The sequence below is a fragment of the Scylla paramamosain genome, unplaced genomic scaffold, assembly GCF_035594125.1.
Source record: "Scylla paramamosain isolate STU-SP2022 unplaced genomic scaffold, ASM3559412v1 Contig29, whole genome shotgun sequence".
NCBI lineage: Eukaryota > Metazoa > Arthropoda > Malacostraca > Decapoda > Portunidae > Scylla > Scylla paramamosain.
In genome coordinates this window covers 307,501-327,267 of record NW_026973694.1, presented here as the reverse complement: position 1 = coordinate 327,267, position 19,767 = coordinate 307,501, and the positions used below count along the sequence as shown (strand labels likewise).

Here is a 19,767-nt window from a genome sequence, read left to right as displayed (position 1 = left end):
CCTGACCCCGCCCCCCGGCAGCCAGACAAATTAGTCCCCAGCCCAGCAGATCACGCAAGTATTTCCCTCATCACAGCACGCATAAATTTCCAAATCACCAGTGCACCAAAGCACCACAAAGCACAACAAAACACCACAAAATGGCCGCACATTCAACATTCCAGTCAGCAAGAAACACCGCAACACCAAGTCCATTCCAACTCCGCATCCGTAACACTAAAATAAATTCCTTCCTGTTATCTGCATCCCTTACTGATAAACACTGGGATGACTGTCAGACCTTCACCCAATGTCATCCCGCACGCTGCCCCGCCAGACTTACTCCCACGCAGTTATTTAGTAGCCTCGCTTCGCCACACCATGAGAGAGGAGAGGGACAGAGGAGAGGGAGAAAGGAGATCGCATGAGAATTAGAGCAGAGGGCAAGAGAGACGAAAGGGTAGAAAGCAGGATGATGGAGATTTAAAGGGAATGGGTAAGACTGCGATAAAAGAAGACTAGAAGGGAAGGGAGAAGAGTGGATATGTGACGAAGTGAAGGAAATAAGAGTGAGTGTATGAAGACTGACGAAAATGGATGATGGAGATTTAAAATGAATGAGTAAGAATTGGATAAAAGGAGGCCAAACGGGATAGGAGAAGAATGAATAAGAATGTGAATTGTGAGAATGACAGGAAGAAAGAACGAGTGAACATGATAAATACAAGGGAAGCCATGGAGGACAAAAGAGGTGGAAGGGACAGAAAGCAAAGATGACACCGGTAAAAAATAATAATAGGAAGAAGGAAAAAAGAGACGTGAAAGGAGAAATAAGAGGAAAAAGAGACAAATACCAGAAGGAAAGGAATAAAAAAAACGAGAGAATAAATGATAAATAAACATAAGGACATCGAGAAGGAAAACAAAAAAAAAATAATACAGATAAGATGCGGGAGAACTTCAGAAAGGAAATGAAAGAGGGATAGAAGACTAGAAAAAGAAAAAAGGAGAGAAAATACCTAATTAAATAGGGAAAAAGTGAACGAATGAGAGAAGACGGACGAATAGGAATAAAACAAAGAAAAATAATAAACGAGTAAAGAAAGATAAAACAATAAAAGGATAAAAAGATAAAAAAAGAGAAGAACTGGGAAGAGCACGAAGTAAGGATAAGAGAGGAAGAAATGAGGAGTAAAGAGAAGGAGAAAACAGAGAAAAGTGAGAAAGGATCAAGAGAAATTGTGAAATGGCGTTAAGAAGAAAGGAAGCGAAAAGCAGAAAAAATGAAGATTTATCGAGAAGACAAAGAACTGTAGGCTGCAAGTACAAGAAAAAAAAAACAATAAAAGTGTGAAGCAACAAACTATTAAAAATAAATGGAAGGATGGAATAAGAAAAAGAGAAAGAAATGCGAAAAAAAATATTAAAAGAAAAATAAGAAGAAAGTTTAGAAGAAGAAGAAAGGTAATAAAAGTGAGACAAGATGGAACGAAGCAGGGAAGAGAAAGAAAAGAGAATAAAGATGAGAAGAGGAGAAAAAGAAGGCCAGAGGCGAAGGAAAAGAATTAAAGGAGAAAAGTAACAAATTAAACGAGGAAAAAAAGCGTAACACAAAAAGGAAGAGTAGTACATGCGACAACAATCAAGAAAGTGGAATAATAAGATAAAAAAAGATGCAAGAGGAAGAAAGAAAAAAAGTAAGACGAAAAGGAACGAAGGAGGAAAGACGGAGAAACGGGAAAAAAATGAGAGGAGGAGGAGGAGGAGGAGAAGGGTGTGGAGAAGAGGTAAAGATGAAAGAAGAAGAATGCAAGGAAGAGGAGGAAACGGGGTAGAGGTGGGAAGAGATGGATACGGGAAGAGAAGGAAAAGAGAGCAGAGGAGGGAGGACGGAGAGAGAGTAGAGATGGGAGGAGAAGGCTGCGGAGAAAACATGCACAGAAAAGATGAGAGGAGAAGGATGCAGGGAAGAAGAGAAAAGAGAATAAAGATGAGAGGAGAAGACGCATGCGAAGACGAGGAGAGGGGCGCGGGGAAGAGGAGGAAAAGGGAATAAAGGTGGGACGGGAAGGGCGTGGGAAGGAGGTATCGGGCGGGGACACAGTTCATGGCTTGGGCTACTGAGCTGGTCATCGTTGATCTACAGCGCCGCAACACACCGCCGACCAAACACTTGGTTCCACTACTCTCGTGGCATTTTGCTTCTGACATTTTCTCTCTCTCTCTCTCTCTCTCTCTCTCTCTCTCTCTCTCTCTCTCTCTCTATTCATCGTTTTTTTTTTTACTTATTTTCCTCTTATTTCCTTTCTCTTTCTCTTCCTCCTCTTTCTCCTCTCTTCGTCCTTTCATTTTCTTCCATTCTCCATTTTTTCCTCCTCCTCCTCCTCTTGTTATGATAATGATGAAAATAACTATAATTGTAGTAATAATGTCAACAACAACAACAACATCAATAACAGTAACAATAATAATAATAATAATAATAATAATAATAATAATAATAATAATAATAATAATAATAATGATAATAATAACAATAATAATAATAATAATAATAATAATAATAATAATAATAATAATAATAATCATAATAATAATAATCATAATAATAATAATAATAAAATAAAAATCTTACTTGTACTTCTTCTATTATTATTATTATTATTATTATTATTATTATTATTATTATTATTATTATCATTATTATTATTACTATTATTATTACTATTATTATTATTATTATTATTATTAACACATTATTATTATTATTATAACTATTACTACTATTACTATTTTTCCTCCCTCCTTTCCTCCCATTCCTTCCCTGCACCTCTCCCTTTCCTCCTCCTCCACAAACTCCTCGCTTCTTCCTCTCCTTTCCCCCACCACAGCCCCATCCACCACCGCTGCCCCATCTATAGAGAAAGAGAGAGAGAGAGAGAGAGAGAGAGAGAGAGAGAGAGAGAGAGAGAGAGAGAGAGAGAGAGAGAGAGAGAGAGAGAGAGAGTATGCCTGTGGTTTTCGTCTTATTTGCGGAAAAAAAATGAAAAAAAACGAGGAAATCATTTAGAATTGAGTTGAAAGCTGCAAAAAAAAAAAAAAAACACACACACACACAAAGGAAGAACAAATAGCGGCGCACGTGTTGGTCGTTACGGGATTGTTTGTGGGGAGTGAGGTAGGACAGTGCACAAAGGAACGGAGGGAGGGTGAGAGGAAGGGAAGATATCGCCACAGTGAGTGAAAGGCATTGGCTCCCCTCCAGAGAATTCTTCCCATACATTTTCAAACAGCAGAATGTTTCCTCTACCTCTCCTCCATTCGTCTTCCCTTCCTGCATCCCTCTCCTCCTCTTCCAGCCACGATGCCTGCCGTCCCTCCACGTTGCCTCCACCTTTTCCATTTCCATTCCTCTTCCTCTTTCCTTCTCCCTTCATTATGTGTCTCGTTTCTTGCACCTTCCCTTCACCTTCCTCATTTGCATTCCTCGTCCCTCCTCGCCTCTCCTCCATCTCCTTAATGCCTCCAGTCCCCTTCATTCCTCCCTTATCTCCCATACATGCCATCACTCCCCTCTTCCGCTTCCTCTCCCCATTACCTGCTATTCACCTGAGTTCCTTGAGACAACGAGTTCCAATAGAACATTCAAGAGGAAAGGGAGATTAAGGAAGGGAAGTAGAGGGATGGAGAAAGTAAGAACAGGGTATACTCGTATATCTCCTCTCTCCCCTTTCCCTTCCCTTTCTAAAGCCTTCCCCTTCCTCCCGTGAAGATCAACAAGGTAATTAAACACTCAGTAAGCTGAAGGAGTGGGGAATTTTCCTTAACGTTTCCTATTTAGATGCACTGAGTCCGCACCCTCGGCGCATCGGTTATTAACAGCACTTTTTTTTTTTTTTGTGAGGAGACGAAGGGATGGAGGGAGGCGCTGTGTGTGTGTGTGTGTGTGTGTGTGTGTGTGTGTGTGTGTGTGTGTGTGTGTGTGTGTGTGTGTGTGTGTGTGTGTGTGTGAGAGCGACAGGGGCGAGAGGGAAAGGAAAGGCAGTGTGTGCTAAGGCAAAGGGGCGCTATGAGGCTGGTAATGCTTGGGAAAGAATGAATGGCAGGCACGGTCCAGATGAACGGACTGGTCAGGTGGAAATATGAGATCATGCAACACCATTAGAGGTTTCGAAAGTGTCATGAATCTTGGTCATGGAAATAAAATATATATTGACAGCTTTTTTTTTTTTTAACTGCAATGAAAAACTAAAATAGAATAAGATAGAAATAAATAAACTGGTAAAAAGATAACTACATACATAGATATATGCATAAATAAACAAGATGAATAAATTACATGTAAACAAATAAATAAATGAAACACCCAATCGGTTTAGAAGAATATGAAGGACAATTCATACAAAAAGATAATACAAAGCAGAATATACTCAAAGAGATTACAAGAATTAAGAAAAAAAAAAAAAAACAAGAATTGACTTTTCGTAAGGAGGATATGAATTTGGTGGGAATAGAAGAACACATGGCACAAGATCGCCAGTTGTGGAAAGCAGTCACCGCAAGTCCAACCCCTCCCTCATGGCAAAATGCGCACGTTGAACGAAAATGACGATGATGATGATGATGATGATGATGATGATGATGACTTTTCGTAAGGCAGCTCACGTCTTACCAAATCCTCCTGACGACGAACGAATGAAGGGCAAGTAAGCTATCGGCATCATTTCCATCCGGCGAATATTGTAGCTGAAAGAGGCGCGGCTGTTCTTCACGTGCATAAAAGCGTCGCCTTTATTGCCTCGCGGAATGTAGTGGATTCAGAGGCTCGTGTGGGATCCAGTTCTTCATGATGGTGATCGTGTCACAGCTTCGCCAGAGCCAGCTGGTTCCCGTGCACTGATTCTCTCTGCACAGGAGCGTTGGAAACCCTTAAGGAGAGCGATTCCCCGGTTCTGTTCAGTGCTACTCGATTCCTTTACTTTAGAAACAAATTTTACGTGTAATCTGTTACAAGGAGATATTGGCATGTATAATACACTGCAATTATTATCTTTATTACTTTTTTAACTAATAAAGATTCAATGATTTGTTGTCATATATAAATTATTGCTAGTAACAACAACAATAACAACAACAACAACAATAATAATAATAATAATAATAATAATAATAATAATGATAATAATAATAATAATAATAATAATAATAATAATAATAATAATAATAATAATAATAATAATAACAATAATAATAAAACAACAAGAACAAGAAGAATTACACCACCACCACCACCACCACCATCATCATCACTACCACAACCGCAACAACGCTAATAGTAATAAACGAATAGAATAACCAAACTTTGATAAGCACTACGAGTTTTCCGAGTTTGAGGATGAAATATGAGATAATCACACCTTTCACACATTTCAACTATCACCTCACAAGATAAAAAAAAAAAAAAAGAAAGAAAAAGACGGGGGGAGGAAAAAACGCGAAGGGGGAAAAAAAAGGACAAACTGACCAGGAAGGATTTGCGGCGGTGAGAAAATTAATGTGTGTGTGTGTGTGTGGAATACAGTGTTGTGTTGGTGTGGGAGATGTGGTGAGTAATCTGATACATTGCAGGACTCACCTCGCCACACCAACAAGAACAATTAGACCCACCACCGCCACCACCACCACCACCACCACCAACAACGCCGCCACTACCACCACCAGTACGTGCACCACCACAGTAACATTCAGTACAACCACTACAGGCTACAGTTTCCTATAGCGAGCTACAGTTCACCTCTGTATTACCCGGGTACTAAACATCAACAATTCAAAGGCATTGTTACAGACTGATAGGAAAGAATGTTCGTAAGGAGGTAATAAAGGCGACGCTTTTATGCACGTGAAGAACAGCCGCGCCTCCTTCAGCCACAATATTCGCTGGATGGAAAGGATGCCAATAGCTTACTTGCCCTTCATTTGTTCGAGAGGATTTGTAACGCGAGTTTCTGCAAATACTGAGAGAGGTGAAAGAACGTGTAATTCTAAGTAGAAAATGTTCTATACACATATGCATTTTAAGGCCTTGTTTACCCGTCAGAGGAGTTGAAAATGTACGGGACTCGCGGGTGTGCTCTGCGTGTAGCTGTGAGACTAAAAAGTACAGACGGTTGCACTGTCTCAGCCTCGGAGGTGCCATTTCCTCAAATTATGAATGGTTTAATCTTATTTTTTGCAAACTGTGGAATATTACACTATCTTATAACAAGACAATTGGTGTTAAAAAGCATGTAATTTACCGATAAGCATTACACGACAACGTTATTGCGGTGATCAAAAGCACTCCTATAAAATGCTGCGTGGCATCATCACTCAGCTGTTTTCAAGGTCGCTCGGACTCGTTCCCCCTCCTCCCACGTTTCGATGCCGCGTAGCATTTTACAGGAGTATTTTTAATCACCGCAATAATGTTGTCGTGTGTAGGGGGGCTTGGCTAGAAAGATACCGGCTGCCGTTGTCTGCTTTTATTCAGCTTAGTACAGGACACACATCTTTGTAGCCAGCGAGGCGCGGGGCAACTAACTCCCGTCTTGGTGGGAACCGCTTGTGATAGCGGGTCTCACAGATGCCAGCGCTCACTATATTTGCATTGCTATCCTACAACTTCCCTCCCCTGGAGATGTTGCAGGGGCATGACAATGGCACTGAACAGTCATCTTAACATATCAAAATTACATGTCTTCATACTTAACATTAAGCCATTTTCACTCCACAGACTTCACAAAGTGCGCATCCTGCGGTGTTGAACGCCCTGGGAGACTGATGCAGCAGGGCGCCGCTCCCAGGCTGGCCAGTGGTATCTTGACCAGGTCTCTGAGGCTAGCCCGACGCTGCAACAGCGCAGGCCTGAGACAGAACGATGACATCAGGGCTACACACACCTGGGCCCCCGTGTCGGCCACCGCTTTGGTGGTGCACGCTCGACCACCCACCTGTGGGGCCAGCTGTACCTGTAGGAGTGGCTCCGAGACGATATCGGTGGCGCCGACGGTCACACTGTTGACAGCCTTACCAGCCTCACGTTTCCCGGAGTTCTTGCACCTCCTCTTGAAGTGCCCATGTTTCCCACACGCAACACAGATGGCATGCTGCGCGGGGCAGGAGGCCTTGCCGGGGGCGTGCTTATACCCACAGCAACGGCACGACTTGTGGGGTTCTGTGGCAGGGTGGCGCGAGACGGCAATCATGGGCTGGCGTGAAATCACATCATCGCTAATGTCATCGGACGTGTCATCAGTGCCCGCCAATTCACATGCGCGAATTTTTCACGTCACTCATGGAGTCACGACGGGCCGCCTCGAACGAAACAAAGATGATCCTGAGGCTCTCCACATCACCAAAAGCATGACACTGTCGAAACACTTTGTTTCAGGGCCGAGTCACTCAGACCAACTAACACTGCGCAGAAGCATATACTTTGAGAGGTCACACTCACATTGCGGGCACTCAAATTCACAATCCATGGAGCGCTGGGCACACCGCACAATGAACGCACTGATAGACTCATCCACGGCCTGATAAATGCTAAAGAAGTCAGACCAGCACACTGCCTGATTCGATGCCCGCAACATGATCTTACCGATGGCGTCCAGTGCGTCCTTCTTAGACATGGCTTGCCACTGATCCGTAGTGAACTTCACGTCCAGGGCCCGCTGCAGGCCAGCTCCACACAACAGGCGAATGTGGAGCACGGCTTCCTGATCCGGCCAGCGTGAGAGGGACAGCCATACCTCCATGAGCGCCGCCACGTACTGAAGGCTGCCGAGGACATCTCCAGCACGCATTTCTCCGGTTTGGCCCTAGCAGGAGCCTTTCCTGAGGGACGCTGGCTAGTGGCAGAAAGCGATGCCAGGCTGGCCTGTAGTGATGCGATGGCCTGCTGCTGGGTCAGGAGAGTTGACTGAGCTTGAGTGACGAGCGACGGGGACAGCCCGCCTGCCGCAGGGCTCCGGCGGCCTCGCGGAGTTGCACCAAGGCGACGTGGCAACGGCATGATCAACAGCACGTAGCTTCGAGGTCACTGCGCCATGTATGAGGGATTGGCTAGAAAGACACCGGCTGCCGTCGTCTGCCTTCATTCAGCTTGGCACAAGAAACACACCTATGTAACCAGCGAGGCGCAGGGCAACTAACTCCCGCCTTGGCGGGAACCGCTTGTGATGGTGGGGTCCTACAGATGCCAGCGCTCACTATATTTGCATAGCTATCCTACATCATGTAATGCTTATCGGTAAATTACATGCTTTCTAATGCCGTTTTGTCTTGGTATAAGATACTGTAATATTACACAAACTGCAAAAAATAAGATTAAACCAATCGTAATTTGACCAAGTGGCACCTCCGAGGCTGCAACAATGCAACCGTGTGTCCGTCATGTCACAGAGCACACCCGCGAGTCCAGTGCATTTTTAACTCCTCTGACGGGTAAACAAAGCCTTAAAATGCATATGTGTATACAACATTTTCTACTTAGAATTACACGTTGTTTCACCTCTTTCAGTCTTTGCAGAAACTCGCGATACAGCCTGTATACCACCAGTGCACATGCTGTTCATTATTTTGTTTCATACACTGACCAGAAACACGTACGTACATATTATATATTTCATTTTTCACAGTCCAGTGTTAATTCCAAAATTCACACTTATAAAGGAAGTACTAGATAATAAATGTATATATGTATGTGGTTATGTTTAGAATTCCAATGAAATTCTTTACAGACAATTTCACGATTCAGTAAACATCACTCTTAAGAGCAACGAGAGAGAGAGAGAGAGAGAGAGAGAGAGAGAGAGAGAGAGAGAGAGAGAGAGAGAGAGAGAGGAGGGAGGGGGATGAAGTGGAATAGAAGGAAAACTAGTAGATAGATAGATGGATACATAGATAGATAGACTGACAGATAGATATAGATAGACAAATAGGCAAGCGATCTTTAATGTGACCAGCTAAAAGATAGTCAGACTGATAGATTGGAAGATAGAGAGGCAGGCAAACACACAAATAGATATGCACAGAGACAGAAACACAAGCAGACAATAAGAGAGGAACACACACACACACACACACACACACACACACACACACACACACACACACACACACACACACACACACACACACATTCCATTTACAAGTTAATTATAATCAAGTACTTGTAGTTTCACGTTTCCTCGGAGGCTGGAGGCAATACAGCTGATGCAGTCACCCCCTCAAGTACTGATCTGCATCTTACTAAGCCTGATGATGCGCCTTCTACTAGTGTTCCGTGCTGACAGTATAGATAACAGGTGGTGATAGTGCTGGTGGTAGTGGTGGTAATTGTGTCTAGGATAAAACTAATGAATTCTAATCATTATTGCCATTACCAGCATTATCAGTAGTAGTAGTAGTAGTAGTAGTAGTAGTAGTGGTGGTAGCAGCACCAGCATTAGTAGTAGTACTGGTGGTGGTGGTGGTAGTGGTGATGGTGGTAGTAGTAGTAGTAGTAGTAGTAGTAGTAGTAGTAGTAGTAGTAGTAGTAGTAGTAGCAGTAGCAGAAGCAGTAGGAGTAGTAGTAGTAGTAGTAGTAGTAGTAGTAGTAGTAGTAGTAGTAGTAGTAGTAGTAGTAGTAGTAGTAGCAGTAGTAGTAGTAGCAGTAGCAGAAGCAGTAGGAGTAGTAGTAGTAGTAGTAAAAGATGAATGAAGGTGACCATTCAGTAAAGAAAGGTGTGTCAGGTATTAATTACGTATTTGCCCCGCACTAACACCTGTCATGCCTGAGTAACTTTGCTGACTGGGAAGTGATGTTAAAAAAAATAATCAATGCGAGTACGGCCGTGATGTGTTTATGATTGAAATTTTTTATTACATTACACGTGGTGACACCTTTGTCCAGGTGTGATGGCTTAAACAGATCGTAAACAAATCATAAAATATTTCTCGTTTTTAATCTTTTTGATTCAGAATTCTCTCCCCCCCCAAAAAAAAACATCATAAGTAAACGAAAAACAAAAGAAGAAAAAAACTGTGCCAGTATGCATGTCTACACGTATCAGTCCCTGTATAAAATATACATTATTATATACACTTATCATTACTCTCCATAAACTTATGCAATCTTTTTTTTTTTTTTATCCCCACTGACTCGATCCTGACTGCCTGATTACTGAGTTTATTCTAGTCATCTACCACAATTTCATGAGCAATTTCTTCAGGCCACTTTTTTTTTTTTTCTTTTTAATTAGCAAACATTAACCCGTTGTTCCGTGTTGAGACAAACCTAAACGCATCAAGTACTATTTGTTCCCTACCTTTCCTCTTAACATGGCTCAGAAACATACACTTCTTATTCTAAACCACATAAAACAGAGCATTGTTGTTCAATTCTTTCTGAAATGGCATTTCTCAGAAATACTTCACTTACATACTTTGAAATTCACCTAAAACAGAGACTTACTGTTTCCTAATATTTAGTTTCACGTTGTCCAAAAATATTAACTGTTCCGGGAGGTGCCTGTGCATATACACCTGTCCGAGAGGCGAGTGAGAACCGTGAATTCAGAGTGCAGCCTTTGATGATTTCAGAGCAAACACAATCACCCATTGACCCGGTGAATTGCGTGAAAGAATGTGCCAATTTCTTTCGTCCTAATTCTGCAGCAAGTCATGTATGACTAAGGAGGATACACAAATTAATCCAAATATGATCAGCGAGGATTCCACCTCAAAGAGAGAGATTGACAGGTTAAAAGTATGCAAAGATGTACTCATATCTTTCCATTTAATTTTTGCTTGGCATTACGAGTATCATAGTGTGTGTGTGTGTGTGTGTGTGTGTGTGTGTGTGTGTGTGTGTGTGTGTGTGTGTGTGTGTGTGTGTGTGTGTGTGTGTGTGTGTTTATGTAGGAGGGACACTGGCCAAGGGCAACAAAAAATCCAATAAAAAAAAAAGCCCACTGAGATGGTGTGTGTGTGTGTGTGTGTGTGTGTGTGTGTGTGTGTGTGTGTGTGTGTGTGTGTGTGTGTGTGTGTGTGTGTCGCTGTTTGCATGCATTTTCTCCCTATAATCTTTGCCACTAACTAAATAACCCAAAGAAAGGCAAGACTCTACATTTCTTGCTGTAAAAACTAAGCTTCCCCAATTACTAAATTAACTGTAAACTCAAACGCCGTGAAACTTAATTACGTATCTATACAGGTGCCGTGAAAAACCGAGAAGAAAAAAAAATAAAAAAACTCCTTAGACTAGTTAAGTACCACTCACCTAACTACTACTAAACTATTACTACTTCTCGGGACTATTACCTGAGCACTAATTACTCCCTACATGTTAAGCTGGTAGAAAGTGGGAGAAGGGAAGGGAAGGGAAGGGAAGGGAAGGGAAGGGAAGGGAGGGAAAAATACGAGTAAAATGAAAAAAAAGCAATGGAAAGGAAGAAAAGGAAGAAAAGGGGACGGAAGGTAAGAACAGTGAAGAGAAGGGAATGGAAGAAAAGAAGATAAAGAATTAAAACTAGAATAATAGAAGGAAAGGGAACAAAGAAAGGGAACAGAACAGGAGGGAAGGAAGTTAAAGAAATCAAAGGAACATACCAAAGTGCAGGGCGATGAAAATTTGTGAAAAAAAAGGAAGGTGACGAAGGAAAGGAAAGAAGGGAAGGAATTTGTAGAGCACGTATGTGAGAAATCACGGAAAAGCAGAATATGAAAGAGAAAAAGGAAGAAGGAAAGTAAAGGAGATGAGGATAAGGAGATAAACGAAAGGAAAGTAGGGAAAAGAGTAAATTATGACAAAAAATAAGAAAGGGGGAAGCAGAAAGAAAGGGAATTAATGCAAGAAAATGAAGGAAAAGTGAGATAAGGAGATAAGGATAAATGAGGGTACATAGGAAACTAATAAAACTGAAAGAAAAGAAAGAAAAAAGTAAAAGGGGGAGAAGGGGATAGAAGATAGGAGAGTAAATGGTAAGGACTGATGGGGAAAAAAAAACATACATAAAGTGGAGGATAAAAAAAATTGTGAAAAAAGTGCATGATTATTCAGAATAGATGAAAATGTCAGCGAATATTTCAGGATGTGTGTGTGTGTGTGTGTGTGTGTGTGTGTGTGTGTGTGTGTGTGTGTGTGTGTGTGTGTGTGTGTGTGTCTGCCAGAATAACGAGACCAATTTCGTTAACTCAAAACCTATTAGGAGCAATTTTTCAACCCTAGTCTCCTATAATGTTCAGGGCTTCTCCTCTTTTGAAATCTCTAACCAATATTTATTCCTTTCGCAACAGTATAAAACACACACACACACACACACACACACACACACACACACACACACACTAAAAATAAAGCTGTCGCACTTGAATTGAAAAAAAAAAAACATAATAGATTTGGCTTCGTGATCATCAATAAAATATCAACTTTATCACAAATCACTGCAAAGAAAAAAAATAAATAAAAATCAGATTTCCTTCTTTTCGCCAAGCTTCGAAAAACGCACCCAAAACTTTCACCACAAAGTCCCGGTTCTCCTTCTCTCCTCCTTCCCTCCCAACACTTCCCTCTTCCTTCTCTTCCCACACCGCTCTCCGCCGCCACTCCATTGCCGCGATGACGCCACAGAGTTCCCTCTCCCATTCATTAGTAACACCCTGAAAACTCACCATTTATCACTCAATACAAACGTGATAGTTTTTTTTTTTTTTCGGTCACTGCCTACAAAAGCAACCGTAATGCATAGTAATCTAAAACCTGGTATGAAATGTGTAATTATTATCTATATATATATATTTTTTTTTTCAACAAATAACTCGAAAAACAATGGAAAGTAATAGAGTGAATATAACTACAGTGAAAAATATAAATTGACAATAACTCGGTAAACCAAACAACCATTATTTAATTTTGTCAAACTCATGCCTTCACACACACACACACACACACACACACACACACACACACACACACAGTGAAAAGAAAGACAGTCAATAAAAAAAAACAAAGAAAATAACAAATGTGTGAAATAATTAATCAAGGAATACAGAATATCAAAGATATAATCAATGAAAAATTGATGAAGAAAACTCAAGAACTGTAACTTTTGTGAATTATTGTTGTGTGGCACAGTGAAGGAAATGTTTGCATGTGTTGTGGATTAACACGCAAAATATTAACTGATTAACTAATTAACGGATGAACTACCTAACGGATGAACTAGCGAACAAATGAACTAACGGATTAACTCACTAACTAATGAAAGAACCAACGAACCAACCAACTAACTAACGCATGAACGAACGAACGAATGAACTAACCAACTAATTAACCCACGAGTGGACGAACGAACGAACTAATCAACTAACTTAACTAGAAATGTTGAACACGTGCACAACTAAACATGAACTAAGACAATGAAGCTTCTAACTTATAGGAATCAATATCAAAACTCAGCAGTAGTGACTTCTCTCACTCAATCACGCTCACGCGCGGAGGAAGTGGTGATGGAATCTCTTGCGTGGCGAAAGCCATATAACCCTAATTATATGGCGCCATGTAACATAGGGTTATATGGCGCCGTAACATAAAACTGTACAAAAATACCAGCGATCTTGAAATGCAAATGAGAAGAAAGAAGGATAAGATATACGTAGGGAAACAGACAAGTAAATGAATTAGTACAATACAGGATTACTGTCGCCATTCCCCGAGCTGAAAGCTCTGCGCCAGCTGAAGGCTGCGCGAACACCACAACGTGTTGGATTTTCATTTTTCGGCATAAATGTTTTTCGGAATGTCAATGACACTGGCAGCGGTCCTGGCGTGGACTAGTCTCCACGCCAGCGTAGACCTGCACGCACCATCGGGGGGCGTGCTAGGTCTCCTCAGAGAGATAGAGGGGGAGGGCGCCCTGTGGTGGCTGGGCCCCTTCCAGCCCCCTCTGGTGCCCAACTTACACATGGCCTGTCCCGCGCCAGAGATGGGCTGGGGCTCCGGCCTGCCGGTGGTGGGCCCGATCCTCGCGGCGCGTCGAAGCGCCCACCACGTGGCCTGCCTCGAGGCCATCAGGAGCACCATACAGCAGGCGTACATGCTGTTCACCACACGCTGTCTGCTGTGGTGGGCAGCGGGGTCCCTGCTGGCCTCCCTTCTGCGTCTCCTGTGGCCTAGGTTGAGACGGCCACGCGTGCCACGCACAGCCCAACATCCTGCTGACCATGGGGCGCCCAATCTGATCCTATTTGGCAGAGTGCACCCGCGGCAGGTGTGGGCTGTAATGACGTGCTTGTGGCACTACCACACACTGATGCGCCTCCACCGGCACCTTCGCAGGCCACATATGAAGGCCCTCCCCGCTCCTCCGTTGCCCTCTAGGACCGCGTCACCGCCACCCCGATCAGTAGCAGTGCTGCAGGTCCTGCCGTCTTCCAGTGTCCTTCCTAAATTTCCCTGCAAAATTTTCCCACTGATCTCCAGCAGACTGGTGTGGCCAGCCGTCATCCATCAGATGAAACCTCTCCCCTTATTCCCAGCCACCTTCCCCCTGACACAGCGGTTTCTCCCCACCGCTGCCTCCCCACCGGACACACTACAGCTTCCTCCAGTCCCCTCACTCCCAGCCAACTTCCCTCTGATACGGCGATTTCTCCCCATCGCTGCCTCCCCACCGGACATCCCCCATCCTCCCCCCGTTCCCTCACCCCCAAGAATTTTTCGGCCTCAGGAGTCTCCTCCCCAGACTCCTCCATCAAAAAGTAAAAGCAAATCTCCCCCCACACTCGGGCTTTCCCCTCCCGAGTCTCACACTCCCCCCGATTCACACCCAGACATTCTGTCTGACCACGACACCCTCCCCCTCTCCCTCTTGCAACATCACCACCTTTGCCCCAATCATCCCAGCCGTTTGCAACATCACAGACACCCCCGGCCCTTCAATCCCCGTCACCAGCGTCCCCCACAAAGTCATCGTCCCCCACGGTATCAAAATTATCGCTACAACTCCCGCCCCCCATACCATGGCCCCCCTCCATACCAACCTCGACCCCCACATCAATCCCGCCCCCCATACCATCCCCGCCCCTCATACCACCACCGCCCCCCGCACCACCCACGGCCCCCACACCAGCAGGAGTTAAGATACAGCAGAGGCGGCCAGCAAAATGCAAGCCTTTACCGACACTCAGGCCACTGCAACGCACCCGCCGCCACCAACACACAGGGCGGGCCAACACACACGGCGCTCCAGAATACACAACGCCCCGACGCCCCGCGCACCACCCAAACAAGACGGTGTCGCCAGTGGGTGAGGAGGCGCGCCCCTCAAGCCCCGCCTGAGTGAGACTTCCTTTCCGCTCACGTCTGCCATGGCACCGTATGACTCTTTTTTTTTACAATGAGCCATGGCAACCTGTTTCTCTTATTACGTATTACTTCAATTTCTTACCAGTATTATATTAGACTTTCACACAGCAGAGTGAGAGAGAGAGAGAGAGAGAGAGAGAGAGAGAGAGAGAGAGAGAGAGAGAGAGAGAGAGAGAGAGAGAGAGAATGGGAGTGAGTGTTTCCAAGTGTTTCAGTGTCGCTTTCGTTACATTACAGTTCTGTATATAGAATAAAGTACCATGTTCCCAGCAAGGCAAGGGCTCTCAGTGGTACATTTGCACTTTCCAGGAGGTACATTGGGTCTCAGAGAATAACCGTTGCTGTGCAGTAATACATGGTGCTATAATGTGCAATCAGGTTGCGCAATGTTTTGTTCTCTAATCTCATAATTTTAGTAAGCAAAACTTTTATTTAAATGGTATCAATAGTAGGGAGGGCAGCTTTTGGTTTTCAGTGTCATGGAACTTCCCCTGGCCGCAATCTGAACTAGGACAGGAAAGATTCTATATATATTGCTTTAAGTGTTGTTACTTATTGCATACCGCGAATTATTGCAAACCGCAGTGAGAGGGTTAATTAGAGGCCGTAATGATCCTCCGACCACATTGCTTGCCAGACTAACAACCACTTAATGATTCTCTGAATGGCTTGTCCTGCCATCCCCGCCAGCAGTGTTAACAGCAGACCGACCATTGCCCCGCCACTCCTCAGCCCTCTCCAGGCCTCCTCCTGCCCTGCACTCCCCCACCTCCCTGCCTGCACCCACTACACCTTTCAAACACGCTTCTTTGGTCAGACAATCATCGTAATTAATCTGTATTCACCTCGGTGGCCTGGTGTGCAAGACTGGGCTAAACTCGTGGTAACTCGTGTAACGTCTCCGTATTGAGTTGCACCTTTGCTGTTGATCCGCAGCGTGCACCAGCTCAGTCTTTAACACTCCAGTGCGAGGGTTGTGTGGAGGGGGCGGGACGGGCACGAGAGTTGAAAGAACGATAATAAAGAATGAGTGGATGTAAAGGCAATAGGAAAGTTACTGCTTATTTGTCCAGTTGAGACCAGACGGGGCGGAGGAGGGTGTGGGGGCGGTCACATCGAGAGCGACTGTGGCCCATCAGCCTGCCGCAGTGTGATGGGCAAGGAAGCATGAGTGTTCCAGCGGTGCATATTACAGGAGGGAGGGAGACAGCTAATTTCTAGCCTGCCAGTCTGGAAAAACAGTTGCAATGCGCGTTCAATACATTTGTACACTTTTCAGTCGCCACGCCAAGACACCACCGTGACACCACCCGCAGGACGTGTGTGGAGGACGTGTTTGGGCCGAGAGGAGCACACGTGGATGAAGCAGTGTGGACGAGGGCTGAGGGTGGCAGAAGAGTGAATTCAGATGTAAATGGTCACACAATGATCTTAGGGTCGTTACTTCATTATGAAATCTACCAGCCCTCCAATTTGATGCAAAGGTAACGTTACAGGTTGTGTGTGTGTGTGTGTGTGTGTGTGTGTGTGTGTGTGTGTGTGTGTGGAGAGAGAGAGAGAGAGAGAGAGAGAGAGAGAGAGAGGGTGTGTGTGTGTGTGTGTGTGTGTGTGTGGAGAGAGAGATTAAACAACCAAACTCTGGTAGGTACAGGGTATGAGAAAGATTTAGGAGTTATAGTTAGCTCTGAACTCCGTCTAGGGAAACAATGCATAGAAGCCAGAAACAAGGCAAATAGGGTACTAGGATTAATTTTTAGGAGTGTTAAAAGTAGAAGGCAGGAAGTAATATTAAAGTTATACTTGGCGCTGTGCAGTTCTGGTCCCCACATTACAGGAAAGATATAGGTCTATTAGAATCAGTACAGAAGAGAATGACTAAAAGGATACAGGGGATGAGGAGTATTCCTTACGAGGCGAGGTTGAAGCTGTTAAATTTACATTCTTTAGAGAGACGTAGGTTAAGAGGGGACCTGATAGAAGTCTTTAAGTGGTATAAGGGTTATAACAAGGGAGATGTAAGCAAAATTCTTAGGATCAGCAACCAGGGTAGAACAAGAAATAACGGGTTCAAGCTTAAAAAATTTAGGTTTAGGAAGGAGATAGGAAAAAATTGGTTCTCAAATAGAGTGGTAGATGAGTGGAACGGACTCAGTAACCATGTAGTTAGTGCTAGGACACTAGAGAGCTTTAAGAGAAGATTAGACAAGTTTATGGATGGGGATAACAGATGGAAATAGGTAGGTATATTTCATACAGGGACTGCCACGTGTAAGCCTGGTCGCTTCTTGCAGCTTCCCTTATTTCTTATGTTCTTATGTTCTTAACTACATATATAAAGACACCAACATGCCATAATAAACATTTACACATCACCATGCACAACACCTTCACCACACCACCCTTACCTTCCCTTTAAGTCCCTAAAGCCCTTACCCACAAGCCATACAAATCCATACACACTCAACCTCCCTACCCCACACGCACACGAGCTGCACCTCACGACCTCCTCTATGCGGACCCTGTTAATTACAAGACCTCAAATGGAATCAATATTACGTCCCTTGCCTCAACCGCACACCAAGCACAGGCGTCCCCCAGGCTTGCTTCCGCGCTGTATGTCTGCTGTAGGAGACACTGGAGTACCTGCAGAGACCTGCTCGCCGACCTGAGCTCTCTTCCTAATCCTGAAACCCCAGTCGCGTGTCCCTGTTGCCCCAAGCACACTCGCAGTTTCCTGTCCCGGTGAGTGACGCTCGTGAACCCAAAACGTCTTGAGTACGGGCTCTGAATTCCTTCCGAGAGATTATATTGCTTTCTGTTGTTCCAGTTTTTTTTTTTTCTGGGGGGAGGGAGATGGGAAGGATCTTGTACCAACTATAGGTTGTTGTTGTTGTTGTTGTTGTTGTTGTTGTTGTTGTTTCTTATTGTTATATTTCACTCTTCCTTTGATTTTTGTGCTTATTTTTTTTTCTTAATCAGTTATGTTTTTCTCTCTCTCTCTCTCTCTCTCTCTCTCTCTCTCTCTCTCTCTCTCTCTCTCTCTCTCTCTCTCTCTCTCTCTCTCTCTCTCTCTCTCATACATACTGAAAGGGAAAGATGAAGTGCATTGTGTCCCCTAGAAATTCATAGAAAACGAGGACTGGTATAAATTTGCTCATATTTTATAAACAACAGTTAAATTTTGCCTGTGTTCCAATTAGTGGAAATCTGGAACATATAGTCTGGCATGCACGCCTGTTAATCGGCGCTTTGTCAGACACTAGAGCCATTAAAAACGAAAGAAAAACAAGTGCAAGTTTAAAAGTTTACTCTGCAACAATCTGTCTCATTTCACTCACTTAAGAAAACGAATGGAAAATTTTCTCAGGTGGAAACTTTCGGGAGAGGCGGATGGAGGGGAGTCTAGTTTTAACTTCACCCAAAGATCTCAACCAGAAAATTGCGCCGATCTTTTTTCCTTCATGTGTTTCTTTAGGTTTCATAAGTGGCACGCGACTCCCAAAGCTTACGACATCGAGGACGAGGGAGGCAGACTTACGCCGCTCTTCATTTCCGGACTCAGATGATTAAAAAGAAACAGGAAAAGAGTGAAGGAATGCATCTTTCTTGGCAGCTAAGTTGAAACAAATATAAGTTCGTCTGGAAATGCTACAGAAAATTCATACAACTGAATGCAATAATACGGGACGATGATAAAACCCATTTCACTTAACATAAAACAAGCATTCTTTGTAAGACTAACGTACAAACTACTTATGTGTTGCATCAAATGCCATTATATCTTTTAAATAAAAGTAAAAATAATAGAATATGTATAAAAATGAAACAAAGTTATTCAGTACAAAGACAAATATCTAGATCTTGTGAACTAGTCTTCACAGATATTAGCGTGAAAGTTGCCAACTGAATGCACCAAACACCGTTAACCATTTTTATGCTGAATAAGACTCAGAGAATCAAACAAATATATTTTGAACAGACTGAAAATTGCAGTTTTCACTATTCAGTTTTCAAGGATGTTGCAACACTAGAGTGAATTATATTCCGTTACTTCTTTTTAAAACAAGGCATCAATACTGAAACAGGATAAAAACAATGAAAGAGACATACGGTACCTGTTGAAAAACTGTATACATTTTGGAGTTTTTGAAAGTCAGCAACAGGATTCATGAAATACTCTTGCCTCTTTTAACGTAAGTTATGATTAATAAAAGAAACTCAGAGAATTAAACATTTCAGTCCTTAAAATTCAGTGTTTCCAAAGGCATAGCAAGAGAAAAGTTGGTAATACGATCCACCACACACGGCGCTTCCTTCTCAACACAAGACACCACCACTCAATGCACTCGCAGATAAACGAACATGTTGTGAAAAGCTGAAAAACGCAGGAAGTATTACATGTC

At 43.4% G+C, this 19,767-nt stretch overlaps 1 protein-coding gene across 44 annotated transcripts in view; it reads right to left on the bottom strand.

Moving 5' to 3' along the window:
• Positions 1 to 19,767, bottom strand: part of LOC135097707 (uncharacterized) — a 97,850-nt gene that overhangs the window by 40,492 nt on the left and 37,591 nt on the right. For 3 of the 44 annotated variants that reach the window (XR_010266044.1, XR_010266041.1, XR_010266046.1), the window contains one exon: positions 4,283 to 4,885. The exons of the other annotated variants lie outside the window; for them this stretch is intronic. The gene's annotated coding sequence lies outside the window, so the exon portion shown is untranslated. Of the gene's footprint in view, positions 1 to 4,282; positions 4,886 to 19,767 lie in introns of those variants that run through there. 44 annotated transcript variants of the gene reach the window in all.